The sequence below is a fragment of the Dendrobates tinctorius genome, unplaced genomic scaffold (genome assembly GCF_039654945.1).
Source record: "Dendrobates tinctorius isolate UK_male_01 unplaced genomic scaffold, ASM3965494v1 ptg000103l, whole genome shotgun sequence".
Lineage (NCBI taxonomy): Eukaryota > Metazoa > Chordata > Amphibia > Anura > Dendrobatidae > Dendrobates > Dendrobates tinctorius.
This window is the reverse complement of record NW_027361771.1, coordinates 333504-349237: the sequence shown is the minus strand read 5'-3', so window position 1 is coordinate 349237 and position 15734 is coordinate 333504. Positions and strand designations below refer to the sequence as shown.

Sequence of the window (15734 nt, the reverse complement as noted above, 5' to 3'; positions counted from 1 at the left end):
TGTGCGGCAGGTGGCGCTGCGGAGCCGGGTGTAACGTGCACTGTGCGGCAGGTGGCGCTGCGGAGCCGGGTGTAACGTGCACTGTGCGGCAGGTGGCGCTGCGGAGCCGGGTGTAACGTGCACTGTGCGGCAGGTGGAGCAGGGTGTAACGTGCACTGTGCGGCAGGTGGAGCAGGGTGTAACGTGCACTGTGCGGCAGGTGGAGCAGGGTGTAACGTGCACTATGCGGCAGGTGGAGCAGGGTGTAACGTGCACTGTGCGGCAGGTGGAGCAGGGTGTAACGTGCACTATGCGGCAGGTGGAGCAAGGTGTAACGTGCACTGTGCGGCAGGTGGAGCAAGGTGTAACGTGCACTGTGCGGCAGGTGGAGCAAGGTGTAACGTGCACTGTGCGGCAGGTGGAGCAGGGTGTAACGTGCACTGTGCGGCAGGTGGTGGTGCTGCGGAGCCGGGTGTAACGTGCACTGTGCGGCAGGTGGTGGTGCTGCGGAGCCGGGTGTAACGTGCACTGTGCGGCAGGTGGCGCTGCGGAGCCGGGTGTAACGTGCACTGTGCGGCAGGTGGAGCAGGGTGTAACGTGCACTATGCGGCAGGTGGAGCAGGGTGTAACGTGCACTATGCGGCAGGTGGAGCAGGGTGTAACGTGCACTATGCGGCAGGTGGAGCAAGGTGTAACGTGCACTGTGCGGCAGGTGGAGCAAGGTGTAACGTGCACTGTGCGGCAGGTGGTGGTGCTGCGGAGCCGGGTGTAACGTGCACTGTGCGGCAGGTGGCGCTGCGGAGTAGGGTGTAACGTGCACTGTGCGGCAGGTGGAGCAGGGTGTAACGTGCACTGTACGGCAGGTGGAGCAGGGTGTAACGTGCACTGTGTGGCAGGTGGTGGCGCTGCGGAGCCGGGTGTAACGTGCACTGTGCGGCAGGTGGCGCCCCGGAGCAAGGTGTAACGTGCACTGTGCGGCAGGTGGAGCAAGGTGTAACGTGCACTGTGCGGCAGGTGGAGCAAGGTGTAACGTGCACTGTGCGGCAGGTGGTGGTGCTGCGGAGCCGGGTGTAACGTGCACTGTGCGGCAGGTGGCGCTGCGGAGTAGGGTGTAACGTGCACTGTGCGGCAGGTGGAGCAGGGTGTAACGTGCACTGTGCGGCAGGTGGAGCAGGGTGTAACGTGCACTGTGTGGCAGGTGGTGGCGCTGCGGAGCCGGGTGTAACGTGCACTGTGCGGCAGGTGGCGCTGCGGAGCCGGGTGTAACGTGCACTGTGCGGCAGGTGGCGCTGCGGAGCCGGGTGTAACGTGCACTGTGCGGCAGGTGGAGCCGGGTGTAACGTGCACTGTGCGGCAGGTGGCGCTGCGGAGCCGGGTGTAACGTGCACTGTGCGGCAGGTGGCGCTGCGGAGCCGGGTGTAACGTGTACTGTGCGGCAGGTGGCGCTGCGGAGCCGGGTGTAACGTGCACTGTGCGGCAGGTGGAGCAGGGTGTAACGTGCACTGTGCGGCAGGTGGAGCAGGGTGTAACGTGCACTGTGCGGCAGGTGGAGCAGGGTGTAACGTGCACTGTGCGGCAGGTGGAGCAGGGTGTAACGTGCACTGTGCGGCAGGTGGAGCAGGGTGTAACGTGCACTATGCGGCAGGTGGAGCAGGGTGTAACGTGCACTATGCGGCAGGTGGAGCAAGGTGTAACGTGCACTGTGCGGCAGGTGGAGCAGGGTGTAACGTGCACTGTGCGGCAGGTGGAGCAGGGTGTAACGTGCACTGTGCGGCAGGTGGAGCAGGGTGTAACGTGCACTGTGCGGCAGGTGGAGCAGGGTGTAACGTGCACTGTGCGGCAGGTGGAGCAAGGTGTAACGTGCACTGTGCGGCAGGTGGTGGTGCTGCGGAGCCGGGTGTAACGTGCACTGTGCGGCAGGTGGCGCTGCGGAGCAGGGTGTAACGTGCACTGTGCGGCAGGTGGAGCAGGGTGTAACGTGCACTATGCGGCAGGTGGAGCAGGGTGTAACGTGCACTATGCGGCAGGTGGAGCAAGGTGTAACGTGCACTGTGCGGCAGGTGGAGCAGGGTGTAACGTGCACTGTGCGGCAGGTGGAGCAGGGTGTAACGTGCACTGTGCGGCAGGTGGAGCAGGGTGTAACGTGCACTGTGCGGCAGGTGGAGCAGGGTGTAACGTGCACTGTGCGGCAGGTGGAGCAAGGTGTAACGTGCACTGTGCGGCAGGTGGTGGTGCTGCGGAGCCGGGTGTAACGTGCACTGTGCGGCAGGTGGCGCTGCGGAGTAGGGTGTAACGTGCACTGTGCGGCAGGTGGAGCAGGGTGTAACGTGCACTGTGCGGCAGGTGGAGCAGGGTGTAACGTGCACTGTGTGGCAGGTGGTGGTGCTGCGGAGCCGGGTGTAACGTGCACTGTGCGGCAGGTGGCGCTGCGGAGTAGGGTGTAACGTGCACTTGCGGCAGGTGGTGGTGCTGCGGAGTAGGGTGTAACGTGCACTGTGCGGCAGGTGGCGCTGCGGAGTAGGGTGTAACGTGCACTGTGCGGCAGGTGGCGCTGCGGAGTAGGGTGTAACGTGCACTGTGCGGCAGGTGGCGCTGCGGAGTAGGGTGTAACGTGCACTGTGCGGCAGGTGGCGCTGCGGAGTAGGGTGTAACGTGCACTGTGCGGCAGGTGGCGCTGCGGAGTTGGGTGTAACGTGCACTATGCGGCAGGTGGAGCAGGGTGTAACGTGCACTGTGCGGCAGGTGGTGCCCCGGAGCAGGGTGTAACGTGCACTGTGCGGGAGGTGGAGCAAGGTGTAACGTGCGGCAGGCGGAGCAGGGTGTAACGTGCACTGTGCGGCAGGCGGAGCAAGGTGTAACGTGCACTGTGCGGCAGGCGGAGCAAGGTGTAACGTGCACTGTGCGGCAGGCGGAGCAGGGTGTAACGTGCACCGTGCGGCAGGCGGAGCAAGGTGTAACGTGCACCGCGCGGCAGGCGGAGCAAGGTGTAACGTGCACCGCGCGGCAGGCGGAGCAAGGTGTAACGTGCACCGCGCGGCAGGCGGAGCAAGGTGTAACGTGCACCGTGCGGCAGGCGGAGCAGGGTGTAACGTGCACTGTGCGGCAGGCGGAGCAAGGTGTAACGTGCACTGTGCGGCAGGCGGAGCAAGGTGTAACGTGCACTGTGCGGCAGGCGGAGCAAGGTGTAACGTGCACTGTGCGGCAGGCGGAGCAAGGTGTAACGTGCACTGTGCGGCAGGCGGAGCAAGGTGTAACGTGCACTGTGCGGCAGGCGGAGCAAGGTGTAACGTGCACTGTGCGGCAGGCGGAGCAAGGTGTAACGTGCACTGTGCGGCAGGCGGAGCAAGGTGTAACGTGCACTGTGCGGCAGGCGGAGCAAGGTGTAACGTGCACTGTGCGGCAGGTGGAGCAGGGTGTAACGTGCACTGTGCGGCAGGTGGTGCCCCGGAGCAGGGTGTAACGTGCACTGTGCGGGAGGTGGAGCAAGGTGTAACGTGCGGCAGGCGGAGCAGGGTGTAACGTGCACTGTGCGGCAGGCGGAGCAAGGTGTAACGTGCACTGTGCGGCAGGCGGAGCAAGGTGTAACGTGCACTGTGCGGCAGGCGGAGCAAGGTGTAACGTGCACTGTGCGGCAGGCGGAGCAGGGTGTAACGTGCACTGTGCGGCAGGCGGAGCAGGGTGTAACGTGCACTGTGCGGCAGGCGGAGCAAGGTGTAACGTGCACTGTGCGGCAGGCGGAGCAAGGTGTAACGTGCACTGTGCGGCAGGCGGAGCAAGGTGTAACGTGCACTGTGCGGCAGGCGGAGCAAGGTGTAACGTGCACTGTGCGGCAGGTGGAGCAGGGTGTAACGTGCACTGTGCGGCAGGTGGTGCCCCGGAGCAGGGTGTAACGTGCACTGTGCGGGAGGTGGAGCAAGGTGTAACGTGCGGCAGGCGGAGCAGGGTGTAACGTGCACTGTGCGGCAGGCGGAGCAAGGTGTAACGTGCACTGTGCGGCAGGCGGAGCAAGGTGTAACGTGCACTGTGCGGCAGGCGGAGCAAGGTGTAACGTGCACTGTGCGGCAGGCGGAGCAGGGTGTAACGTGCACTGTGCGGCAGGCGGAGCAAGGTGTAACGTGCACTGTGCGGCAGGCGGAGCAAGGTGTAACGTGCACTGTGCGGCAGGCGGAGCAAGGTGTAACGTGCACTGTGCGGCAGGCGGAGCAAGGTGTAACGTGCACTGTGCGGCAGGCGGAGCAAGGTGTAACGTGCACTGTGCGGCAGGCGGAGCAAGGTGTAACGTGCACTGTGCGGCAGGCGGCGCTGCGGAGTAGGGTGTAACGTGCACTGTGCGGCAGGTGGCGCTGCGGAGTTGGGTGTAACGTGCACTGTGCGGCAGGTGGAGCAGGGTGTAACGTGCACTATGCGGCAGGTGGAGCAAGGTGTAACGTGCACTGTGCGGCAGGTGGCGCCCCGGAGCAGGGTGTAACGTGCACTGTGCGGCAGGCGGAGCAAGGTGTAACGTGCACTGTGCGGCAGGCGGAGCAAGGCGTAACGTGCACTGTGCGGCAGGCGGAGCAAGGCGTAACGTGCACTGTGCGGCAGGCGGAGCAAGGCGTAACGTGCACTGTGCGGCAGGCGGAGCAAGGTGTAACGTGCACTGTGCGGCAGGCTGTAACGTGCACTGTGCGGCAGGCTGTAACGTGCACTGTGCGGCAGGCTGTAACGTGCACTGTGCGGCAGGCTGTAACGTGCACTGTGCGGCAGGCTGTAACGTGCACTGTGCGGCAGGCTGTAACGTGCACTGTGCGGCAGGCTGTAACGTGCACTGTGCGGCAGGCTGTAACGTGCACTGTGCGGCAGGCTGTAACGTGCACTGTGCGGCAGGCTGTAACGTGCACTGTGCGGCAGGCGGAGCAGGGTGTAACGTGCACCGCGCGGCAGGCGGAGCAGGGTGTAACGTGCACCGCGCGGCAGGTGGCGCCGCGGAGCAGGGTGTAACGTGCGCGGCAGGCGGCGCAGGGTGTAACGTGCACAGCGCGGCAGGCGGCGCAGGGTGTAACGTGCACAGCGCGGCAGGCGGCGCAGGGTGTAACGTGCACCGCGCGGCAGGCGGCGCAGGGTGTAACGTGCACCGCGCGGCAGGCGGAGCAAGGTGTAACGTGCGGCAGGTGGAGCAAGGTGTAACGTGCACCGCGCGGCAGGTGGCGCCGCGGAGCAGGGTGTAACGTGCACCGTGCGGCAGGTGGCGCCGCGGAGCAGGGTGTAACGTGCACCGCGCGGCAGGTGGCGCCGCGGAGCAGGGTGTAACGTGCACCGCGCGGCAGGTGGCGCCGCGGAGCAGGGTGTAACGTGCACCGCGCGGCAGGTGGCGCCGCGGAGCAGGGTGTAACGTGCACCGCGCGGCAGGTGGCGCCGCGGAGCAGGGTGTAACGTGCACCGCGCGGCAGGTGGCGCCGCGGAGCAGGGTGTAACGTGCACCGCGCGGCAGGTGGCGCCGCGGAGCAGGGTGTAACGTGCACCGCGCGGCAGGTGGCGCTGTGGAGCACGTTTGGGGACCTGGCTCCTGAGTGATTCTGCTGTATGCACAGAGATAGGTGGTGGTCCATCAAAATGTATGGTGCTCTGCTCAGTCTTAGGCCGGCATCACACTTACCATATGAAAAATCGGTCCAAGTCTCCCTGCCGAAAGTCGTATGAGTACAATTAGATTTCTCACGCCTAGCATCCTCTTTAGGCCGGCTTCACACTATGGCGGGGATCACATATGTGAGAAACACGGCCGAGTCTCGCATGTCAATACTCCGCACTGCTTTCGGCGCTCAGGAGCGGAGCATACAGCTCCATGTATTGCTATGCGGCCGCACTCTCCGATCCTAGTGCTGGCGGCAGTGCCGGGGATTAACATGTAATAAACTGCAGGTACTGAGCAGGGCTGTGGAGTCGGTAAGGCCTCTTTCACACTTCAGTTATTTGCATCAGTTACAATCCACCAAAAAGGCAGACAAGCGGATCCGTTCTCAACTGATGTGAACGGATGGCATAGGATCCGTTTTTAGACGGATCCTGAAAATGAGGAAATTTAAAGGAACGGCTGGGAGAGAGAGAGAATTTTTTTTTTTTTTTTTGTTGCAAGCTCCATTTGGAAATCTTTGAGGATGTTGACGGACACTAACATCCTGGCGGATCCTCAAAAAAACGGATGCAACGGACAGCAATCAGTCAGGATCCGCCAATAATGAAAGTCAATGGGGAAAAAAAACTGATCCGCAAAAAAGGCGGATCTGTTTTTTTTCAAAATTGGCGGATCTTGACTGATTGTCAAAAACGGAAGTGTGAAAGAGGCCTAAGCCAAACCTGCGACTCCGACTCCTCAATTTCCCTTACACCGACTCCCACATATATTGCTTATATTTAAGTGAAAAATTTATTGTAGTACAATGTGAACATCAGACATTTAATCATTTCTATGATCCAATAATCAAGATATTTAGATAGAACATAATATCTATTTATTGGAATACAACTTTAGAACGCAAAAAACTGTAATAAATTGTAAATATGTAATACACTGTATACATGTACAATGTATACAGTACAGACCAAAGTTTGGACACACCTTCTCATTCAAAGAGTTTTCTTTATTTTCATGACTATGAAAATTGTAGATTCATTCTGAAGGCATCAAAACAATGAATTAACACGTGGAATTATATAATTAAAGTGTGAAACCACTGAAAATATGTCTTATATTCTAGGTTCTTCAAAGTAGCCACCTTTTGCTTTGATTACTGCTTTGCACACTCTTGGCATTTTCTTGATGAGCTTCAAGAGGTAGTCACCAGAAATGGTCTTCCAACAGTCTTGAAGTAGTTCCCAGAGATGCTTAGCACTTGTTGGCCCTTTTGCCTTCACTCTGCGGTCCAGCTCACCCCAAACCATCTCGAGTGGGTTCAGGTCTGGTGACTGTGGAGGCCAGGTCATCTGGCGTAGCACCCCATCACTCTCCTTCTTGGTCAAATAGCCCTTACACAGCCTGGAGGTGTGTTTGAGGCCATTGTCCTGTTGAAAAATAAATGATGGTCCAACTAAACGCAAACCGGATGGAATAGCATGCCGCTGCAAGATGCTGTGGTAGCCATGCTGGTTCAGTATGCCTTCAATTTTGAATAAATCCCCAACAGTGTCACCAGCAAAGCACCCCCACACCATCATCACACCTCCTCCTCCATGCTTCACGGTGGGAGCCAGGCATGTAGAGTCCATCCGTTCACCTTTTCTGCGTCGCACAAAGACACGGTGGTTGGAACCAAAGATCTCAAATTTGGACTCATCAGACCAAAGCACAGATTTCCACTGGTCTAATGTCCATTCCTTGTGTTCTTTAGCCAAAACAAGTCTCTTCTGCTTGTTGCCTGTCCTTAGCAGTGGTTTCCTAGCAGCTATTTTACCATGAAGGCCTGCTGCACAAAGTCTCCTCTTAACAGTTGTTGTAGAGATGTGTCTGCTGCTAGAACTCTGTGTGGCATTGACCTGGTCTCTAATCTGAGCTGCTGTTACCCTGCGATTTCTGAGGCTGGTGACTCGGATGAACTTATCCTCCGCAGCACTGGTGACTCTTGGTCTTCCTTTCCTGGGGCGGTCCTCATGTGAGCCAGTTTCTTTGTAGCGCTTGATGGTTTTTGCCAATGCACTTGGGGACACTTTCAAAGTTTTCCCAATTTTTCGGACTGACTGACCTTCATTTCTTAAAGTAATGATGGCCACTCGTTTTTCTTTACTCAGCTGCTTTTTTCTTGCCATAATACAAATTCTAACAGTCTATTCAGTAGGACTATCACCTGTGTATCCACCAGACTTCTGCACAACACAACTGATGGTCCTAACCTCATTTATAAGGCAAGAAATCCCACTTATTAAACCTGACAGGGCACACCTGTGAAGTGAAAACCATTTCCGGTGACTACCTCTTGAAGCTCATCAAGAGAATGCCAAGAGTGTGCAAAGCAGAAATCAAAGCAAAAGGTGGCTACTTTGAAGAACCTAGAATATAAGACATACAGTATTTTCAGTTGTTTCACACTTTTTTGTTAATTATATAATTCCACATGTGTTAATTCATAGTTTTGATGCCTTCAGAGTGAATCTACAATTTTCATAGCCATGAAAATAAAGAAAACGCTTTGATTGAGGTGTGTCCAAACTTTTGGTCTGTACTGTGTGTGTATATATGTGTGTGTATATGTATATATGTGTGTATATTATATATACACACACTATGACTTATCTCGGCTAAGATAAAGCCTAGATCCTCAGGCTACATTCACACTATGGGCGTAGCCAGGATCAAACCTGGGGGGGGCCGAATCTCCTACTGTTCCGCAGAATTTCATACTGCACACCTCAGCTGCTGCAGAACCTCATACTTCACACCCCTACACTTGAAAATAAAGCCTGCACCTTAAGAAGATGTGGTGATGAATGCAGTCTATTTATTCCAACTATCAGTTGATGTTGATGTTACTGAAGACGAGCAATGCCTGTCCTGGGCGTCCTTTTGGGCAGCTATGAGGTGTACCTGACTGGTGCTAAAAAAAAGGAGTGTTAGTCTGTGTGCTATCCGGCTTTCATTCTTTTTGGTACAGATATGATATGGATAGACAGATATGGATATATAGATAGAGCAGATTTCTAATCTGCTTTTGCTATTGAAAACATTATCTATGAGCTCAAAAACCTTTCAGGTGATGCGGTTTTTTAGAAAGCTGATCTGCTTTTGCAACTGAAAAACGTATCCTCAAAAAACGCAGGAAAAATGCTGTGTGAATGTAGCCTTTGATCAGGAATAGAACAGTCATTTATAGGACATTTCATAACTTTCCCAAATTCCTATGAAAAAATATTCAGCATATTCTGCATTGAACTACTGTACCCAATTTATTATATATTTTAGGAGTCCATTTTATACCAACGCCACCAAAATGAGCACCGACTCCGACTCCACAGCCCTGGTACTGAGGATGTCGCCATGGATCCGAGACAGACCAAGAGTTAAAGGTTTATTTACAGGGATTTTTCTCTCCACACAGGGAGGAACAGTAGGGGTGTAAATGTGACAGTTGAAAACAGTCATATAACACAATGAAACAGTAGAAAAAAATGACAGTTATGCAAACGTTCAAACAGTTAAAACTCAGGTAATTATAACTTATCAGTCCGGGGAAAGCTTGATTGCAGGGTCTACTTCTCCCATGTTGGCACCGTCAACAGCGGCGCTTGCAGTCTCTACAGTCTCTTCTCTAAATGAAGTTGGGACCTCAGGGGTTATTGCAAGGAGCAGGGGGAGACGCTGCGAATCCGAGTCCCCCCTGCTCTGAGTCTCTGTAAGATATACCATCTGTCTCTCCGCAGGAACGATGCTGTGCACACTGGGAAGTCTCTTTACCATACTCGGGCATTGCGGTCCCCAGGACTGCGCTCTCGTGTCACTGTCTCTGCACTATCGGGGAAAGTTTTCTCTAGTCACGGAGGCTATCGGGTCTACGTACTCACATGCGGCGCTCTCAACGCCTCGTCCTTCAGACTCCGTCCCTTGACCCTTGGTTCTCTCTCTGGGAGCGCGGTGCTGCAGCCTGCTCTCTGTCTGGCGCGCTCTGCTCTGTGCCTGGCGCGCTCTCCTGTGCCCTTTCCCTGCACAGCTTCCTGTCCAGCAGCCCTCCTCTCTTTGTCGCAAGCTACATGGATGGTCCATTTGGCGTCTGATTTTTTTTCTCTCGCATCCATAGACTTTCATTTGCGAGTCTTGGCCGATATAAGGTGGAAATCGCAGCATGCTGCTGGGTCGCCCTCCCAGGGTAGCGGGGTACTCGGTACCGGGCCGGAGTCAGGGGGATGTGTCACAGTGGCGGTGGCCCTGGGCGCCCAAATCAATGGTGGTTTGTGGTAGTTAATGGAATAGTTCGTGACGCCACCTGTGGTGTTCGGCAAGGGAGGTGTTAAGCCGACACTGCATGCAGATCCGTTGGGACTGATGGTGTGGTGCAGCAAAGATGGTGTAGATCCCCACAGGTGGAGCTGTAGTCCCAGGGCAGTGTAGGTGCTATGGATCAGGAGAGGCGCAGGATGGTATGGATGCTGGTACCCAGATGTAGCGGTGCTGAAGGTGTTAGCGCACAAATGAATGGAGGACACCAGAGCTGCAGTTTCAAAGCTTTACTCACAGTTCGTGGTACACACTGGTGCCTGCCTCCGGGGCAAAGACTCAACCAACCTCCCGGGCAAGTCAGGGCTCTCCTCTCCAACACTCCTCCAACATGTACCTTCCTGAACGACTCCGCCAATGCACCTTGTGGTGTGAAGCACTCCAGTACTTAGTAACCCTGGAATGCCTCCTAAGAGATGTTCCTAGAACTCTACTTGCACGGCAGACAGCTGTAGCCTGCTTCGGGGACGCCTCACTCCTGGCTCTCTACCTGTGTTGCTGTTGTGCCTCAAGTCTTAGATGGGAGTAATTCATTTACAGCCAACTACTCCACCGGTGTCTGCTGCAGAACCATGAGTGTCCATACAACCTCGGGGACCGGGCCCCGGCCTTGCGCTGAGAACCTGTAGGCAGGGTTCCTCTTCCAACCCACTTCTCCTCTCTGTTCTCTACTCCTTCATTCTGTACTTGACTCTCCTTCTTATGGAAACTTAGGTTACAGTTCTACGTCTTTCTCCTTCTCCTCGGACCCGTCCTCAGACTCTCCTGACTGACTGTCCTTCTCTGCTGAACTTCTGTCAGACTCCACTAAGGGACTGACCTTCCCTCCTCTGGGACTCACCCCAGACTGACTTGTAATTCTAAACCTTCCCAACCTTTTATATGAATCTAAACTCCACCCACCTCCCAACACATCCAGTGTTCCAAGCAGGGAACCACCAGAGGTGCTCTGCTACTCTCTAAGCACTGAGCCGCAATGTGGTTGTGCAGAACTACCCTGTTGTGTGGGGTGCGAGTGTTGGAGTGTGGAAAGGAGTTCCCAACCTACCCAGATGGTGGGGCACCACATCTTAGGAGAGGGTGCAGTACCTCTGTGGCGACTGAGCCTCAGGGGCGCCACACTGCGATTTCAATCGCATGTAGAATACGCCCGAGAAGAAAACCGTGATGAGATCTTCCCCATGGATTAACACTTGGCCGAGTGCTATGCGATGTTTTCTCGCATAGCACTTGGCTGTATTCTACGGTAGTGTGACTCCAGCCTTACATTCGACTGCAATGCAATTTTAACATGAGCTTTTACATACAGCAGTTCACTGTCATTGTCACATCGTTTTGAAACAAAATATTATTCAAAGCACACACACACAATGAGGGGAAGTAAGGACAGGCCCGCTCATTAGCTCTAGTTAAATTCCGCTGTCAGAGATTGTTAACCTCTTAAATGCCGCTATCAATCACGGGCTCCGCTCCTCCCACGATTGATAACGGCAGGTCCTGGCTGTAATACTCAGCCATCGCCTGACGGGTATGGGGCATGCTCGCTGCTTGAGCCCGCTCCATATCCCCGTTTCCGACTTGAACAGTATATAAACGGCGCATGTCGTGAAGGGGTTAACTATCCAGACATTCAATGGGACATATAATATTCTGGTTGAGCTAAAATTGATGGATACCACTGGAACAGATGGAAAAGTGTCTGCATTATTATAGTGAGTGACTCCTTCGAGGGTTTATTCTGAAACACACTTTATATGGGATTTTCACGGAAACCCTGACATGTTACGCATAGAACACAACATTGTGATCCCAGCCTTTTACTGAAAGCTATCAAAACATGTTATGTATCCCAAAATGTTGCCCGTAAAAACCCCTAAATCAGCCCCCCACTCAGGATTTTCGTCAAGTGCTATGATCACTTTAACCCTTTCCCGACATTTGCCGTACATGTACTGTGCAAGTCAGGTTTGGGTGTATGGTGTTGACTCGCAGGCTGAACCCTCACTATACCCTGCAGATAACTTGTGGGTTATGTGACGGGTACAGTGTGGGCTCAGTCCCATTTGGGTTGGCACCAAGCTGCTATTTTTCTGAAACGGCCTGTATTCACATCATACACATCATATTTTTTCCAGATTTGATTATTGAACAAGACCCTTATCGGCCCACTAGTTCCAGATTATACAAGGTAAAACATACATACCACAATAGTCATTGTGCATCCAACATGAAAAGAAAATGTGAGGATCTCGCCCTTTTTTGAGCCGCAGCGATGTCAGTAGTCACAAGTTTTCATGCACAATGGTAGACTTGATTCAATTAACCTACCCTATCATTCCCCTAGTATATGCTTCCGCCCTAACAAGGGCAGAACCCAAGTCTAGCTCTCATATAACCCCAAGAAAAAATTATCACTCGCGACGCGTTTTTTTTTCTACATGAAGAGAAGTCATCAGGGGAGTGTATTTGCTGTGGGGGGAGGCACCAGTTAGGAGAGGCCCACATTGCTTCAAACAAATAGCAAAAAGTGTCTCCTTGCTAATAAAGTGCCTCATGTCTCAATAACAAATGGATAAAAAAGTAAAAATCCTGCAGTGGTGGGTATTTCTTCTCCAAGGTGCAAAGTACTGCCAACTCTTTAAGGAAAATAGGGATATGTAGTATTTTGTGAACTTATTGGATATATCCACTTGGTGGTGCAGTAGAGCTTCAGAATACTCGTCCAATTAATTGGGGGACTGATCAGATTTCTGTTTTTGTTTTTTTATAAATACGAATACCATTGTTTTTACGATTACCAGTTTTAATAGCTGCATGTGGAATTTTAAGAGAGGTTATAAGGGTATTCTCAAGTTTGAAATGTATCCCCAATCCATGACATAGGTGATAACCTTCCCCATTGCTGGGGTTCCAAATGCTGGGGCCTCCAGCGATTTTCAGAACTGGGGCCCTGAAGGGCCCGATATGAATGGAGCAGTGGTTGATCATGTACGCTACTGCTCTGTTCACTCTTAATGAAAGTGCCGGAGGTAGCTGAGTACTGCGCTTGTCTGATCTTCGTCACTCCCATAAACCCATTAGAATGAATGGAGCAGCAGTGTGCATGATCGACCTCAACTCCATTCACACTTGGTGTCTCTTGGGATCGCTAACCCCCAGCAGTCGGACCTCAGTGTTAAAGACGTTATCCACTAGGGCTGAGTACTACATTTTGGAACAATGTATCAAAAATCAAATACTGCTAACATTTTTGTAAAAGAACTGTATGTGCTTAAGTCTTTATACAGATGGCTGTGGTTTTTCTCATACATAAAAGCACAGACCGCTTTCTATGAATGTTTTGGATCAGAGTTTCAGTCGTGTTTGGTCATTGTCATTTTTATCATTGTTTAATCTGTGAATTTCACTCATGAAAAATTAAATAAATTGCAGTGGTTCGCCTATTCATTGCAATGTTAATCACCGACAGCACACGGACGGCAAACTGATGCCTTCCATGCGCTGCCTGCGTTATTCATGGACCCATAGACTTGTGTGAGTAATTTGGATTTTTGACTTGGATGAAAAATGGACAGTTCCCAGTGATTTTTCTGCAGACACACGATCGGCAAAAACATAGGCATGTGAACAGCATCATAGATTATAATGGGTAAGTGTTCTATGGCACACATACAGCTCTGGCAAAAATTAAGAGACCACCACATCAAAACTCTGTCATGGCCAGCCCAATCTCCAGACCTGAACCCCATTGAAAACCTCTGGAATGTAATCAAGAGGATGATGGATAGTCACAAACCATCAAGCAAAGAAATGCTTACCATTTTTGCGCCAGAAGCAGTGTGAAAGACTGGTGGAAAGCATGCCAAGACGCATGAAAGCTGTTATTAATAATCATGGTTATTCCACAAAATATTGATTTCTGAACTCTTCCTGAGTTAAAACATTAGTATTGTTGTTTCTAAATGGTTATGAACTTGTTTTCTTTGCATTATTTGAGGTCTGAAACCACTGGGAGTTTTTTATTTTTTTTATTTCGACCATTTCTCCTTTTCAGAAAAGAAAATCAAAATTTGGTGCTTGGAAATTCGGAGACATGTTGTCAGAAGTTTGTAGACTAAAAGAACAATTTACATTTTACTCAAAAATATACCTATAAAGAGAAAAATCAGACAAACTGAACATTTGGAAGTGGTCTCTTGATTTTTTGCCAGAGCTGTATGTGTTTAGCGGACGTTTGATTGAGGCCTAAAGCAGAACACTGATGTAGAAACATTTGCAGCATTAATTGTGAACTGAATTACAATCATAGTAACCTGCACAAGCTTAAAATACTATTGCCAAGTCCCTTATTTTTACAGATTGCTTGTGACGTTTCTAACAGTAGGCAACATGGGCAGATAAATGTTGCCTAGAGAAGGAAACCCCTTTTTCATCATTCAGGACCTTCCTCAGTTAGCCATGGCAGAGAGCCTGTAGCCACCACTAGTAGGAGCTCCTTACATACTAATACAATGGTGTAATCAATATGCAGTAAGCTCTCCCATGGTGGGTGCAGGCTTTCATCACTTGGCTCAGGGGCACACAACCTTTTCTGGTCTGAGGACCACATTCTTAGATTCTACCAATAGCATCAGTCACAGTAAGTTTTTAACTGCTATTCCCATCCCCCAACATATTAATAGTGTAATGCATGAATGTCCGATAGGTGGAACAACCAATGTACAAAAAAAATGGGGTCCAAGGCTCTCCTGTTTGACACATCAATGAGGAGGAGACGAGTTTTGTCAAGCATAAGCACGGCTAAATCCATTGCAGTATACCGGAGATCAATAAAGAGAATTTCACAAGTCAAGTGAACTACAAATGAGAAAGCCACAAACACGAGTGGCCATCTCGTCTTCTCCTCTTTGAAGTGCTGAATCCATGGATGGGCCATGAATGTGTCACATTGGAATCCCCCATTAAAAGAGCACGCTGTGCCAACCTGATGCAATGTCAATCCTTAATGCTGAGAACTATTGGTGCAATCAAAGTTTTTGCCCCTCTCTCCACACATTGCAAATTAATTTTATTAGCAAAATTTAAACTTTTTGCTGTTATCTATAAACCAAAGAAAAATCATTTTAAGCAGCTGAATACAAATAATTTAGCAAGTGGTTTCTCCAAATTCAACACAAACCACTACTTTTATCAGCTTTCTCTAGTAATTTTATACTGATGACCTATCCTAGGAATAGGTCATCAATATTAAATCGGTGGAGGTCTGACCCCTGGCAACCCCCACTAATTAGTCTTTCTTGGTGCCAGCAGAGGACAGATGTTGGCAGTTGTGGAACTGAACAGAACAGCTGTGTCAACTGTGTAGTGGCTGAATATTGCAAGTATTCCGCTATTTGAATGAATAGGAGTGGATCTGCAGGACCCTGCTGTGGTGACTACGCAGTTGACGTAACCGTGCTAGTCAGCTCCCCAATTACCAGCTACTTGGCACTAAAAACGAGCAATCGGTGATATTCCTGGGTACCAGACACCAAGTGTTCTGATATTGTTGTACTCTCCTTGTCTCTTCCATGTTTAGCTACACTACTGATCTTGATCACAAGCTCATAGAAAAGAGAGCACTTCTAGCTGGTCTCCATGCCAAAGAGATCTGAGCTGGGTGTGTTTCTCATTGGCTGGATTCAGACTGAGTTTCGCTCTAGTGTTAAGGTCCATATGATGTGTTTGGAGGCCACTTTGTGATTAACAATGTGCTGTGACATGAAACTTCAATCAGCAATCCATTACCTGTGTA

General features: G+C 51.8%; 1 long non-coding RNA gene across 3 annotated transcripts in view; it reads left to right on the top strand.

Annotated features, from left to right (window-relative positions):
- Window positions 1-15734, top strand: part of LOC141099853 (uncharacterized) — a 104781-nt gene that overhangs the window by 401 nt on the left and 88646 nt on the right. For 2 of the 3 annotated variants that reach the window (XR_012234552.1, XR_012234550.1), the window contains exon 2: window positions 8912-9015. This is a non-coding gene — a long non-coding RNA (uncharacterized lncRNA). Of the gene's footprint in view, window positions 1-8911; window positions 9016-12075; window positions 12129-15734 lie in introns of all 3 variants that reach the window. The other variant, XR_012234551.1, reaches the window with a different exon arrangement.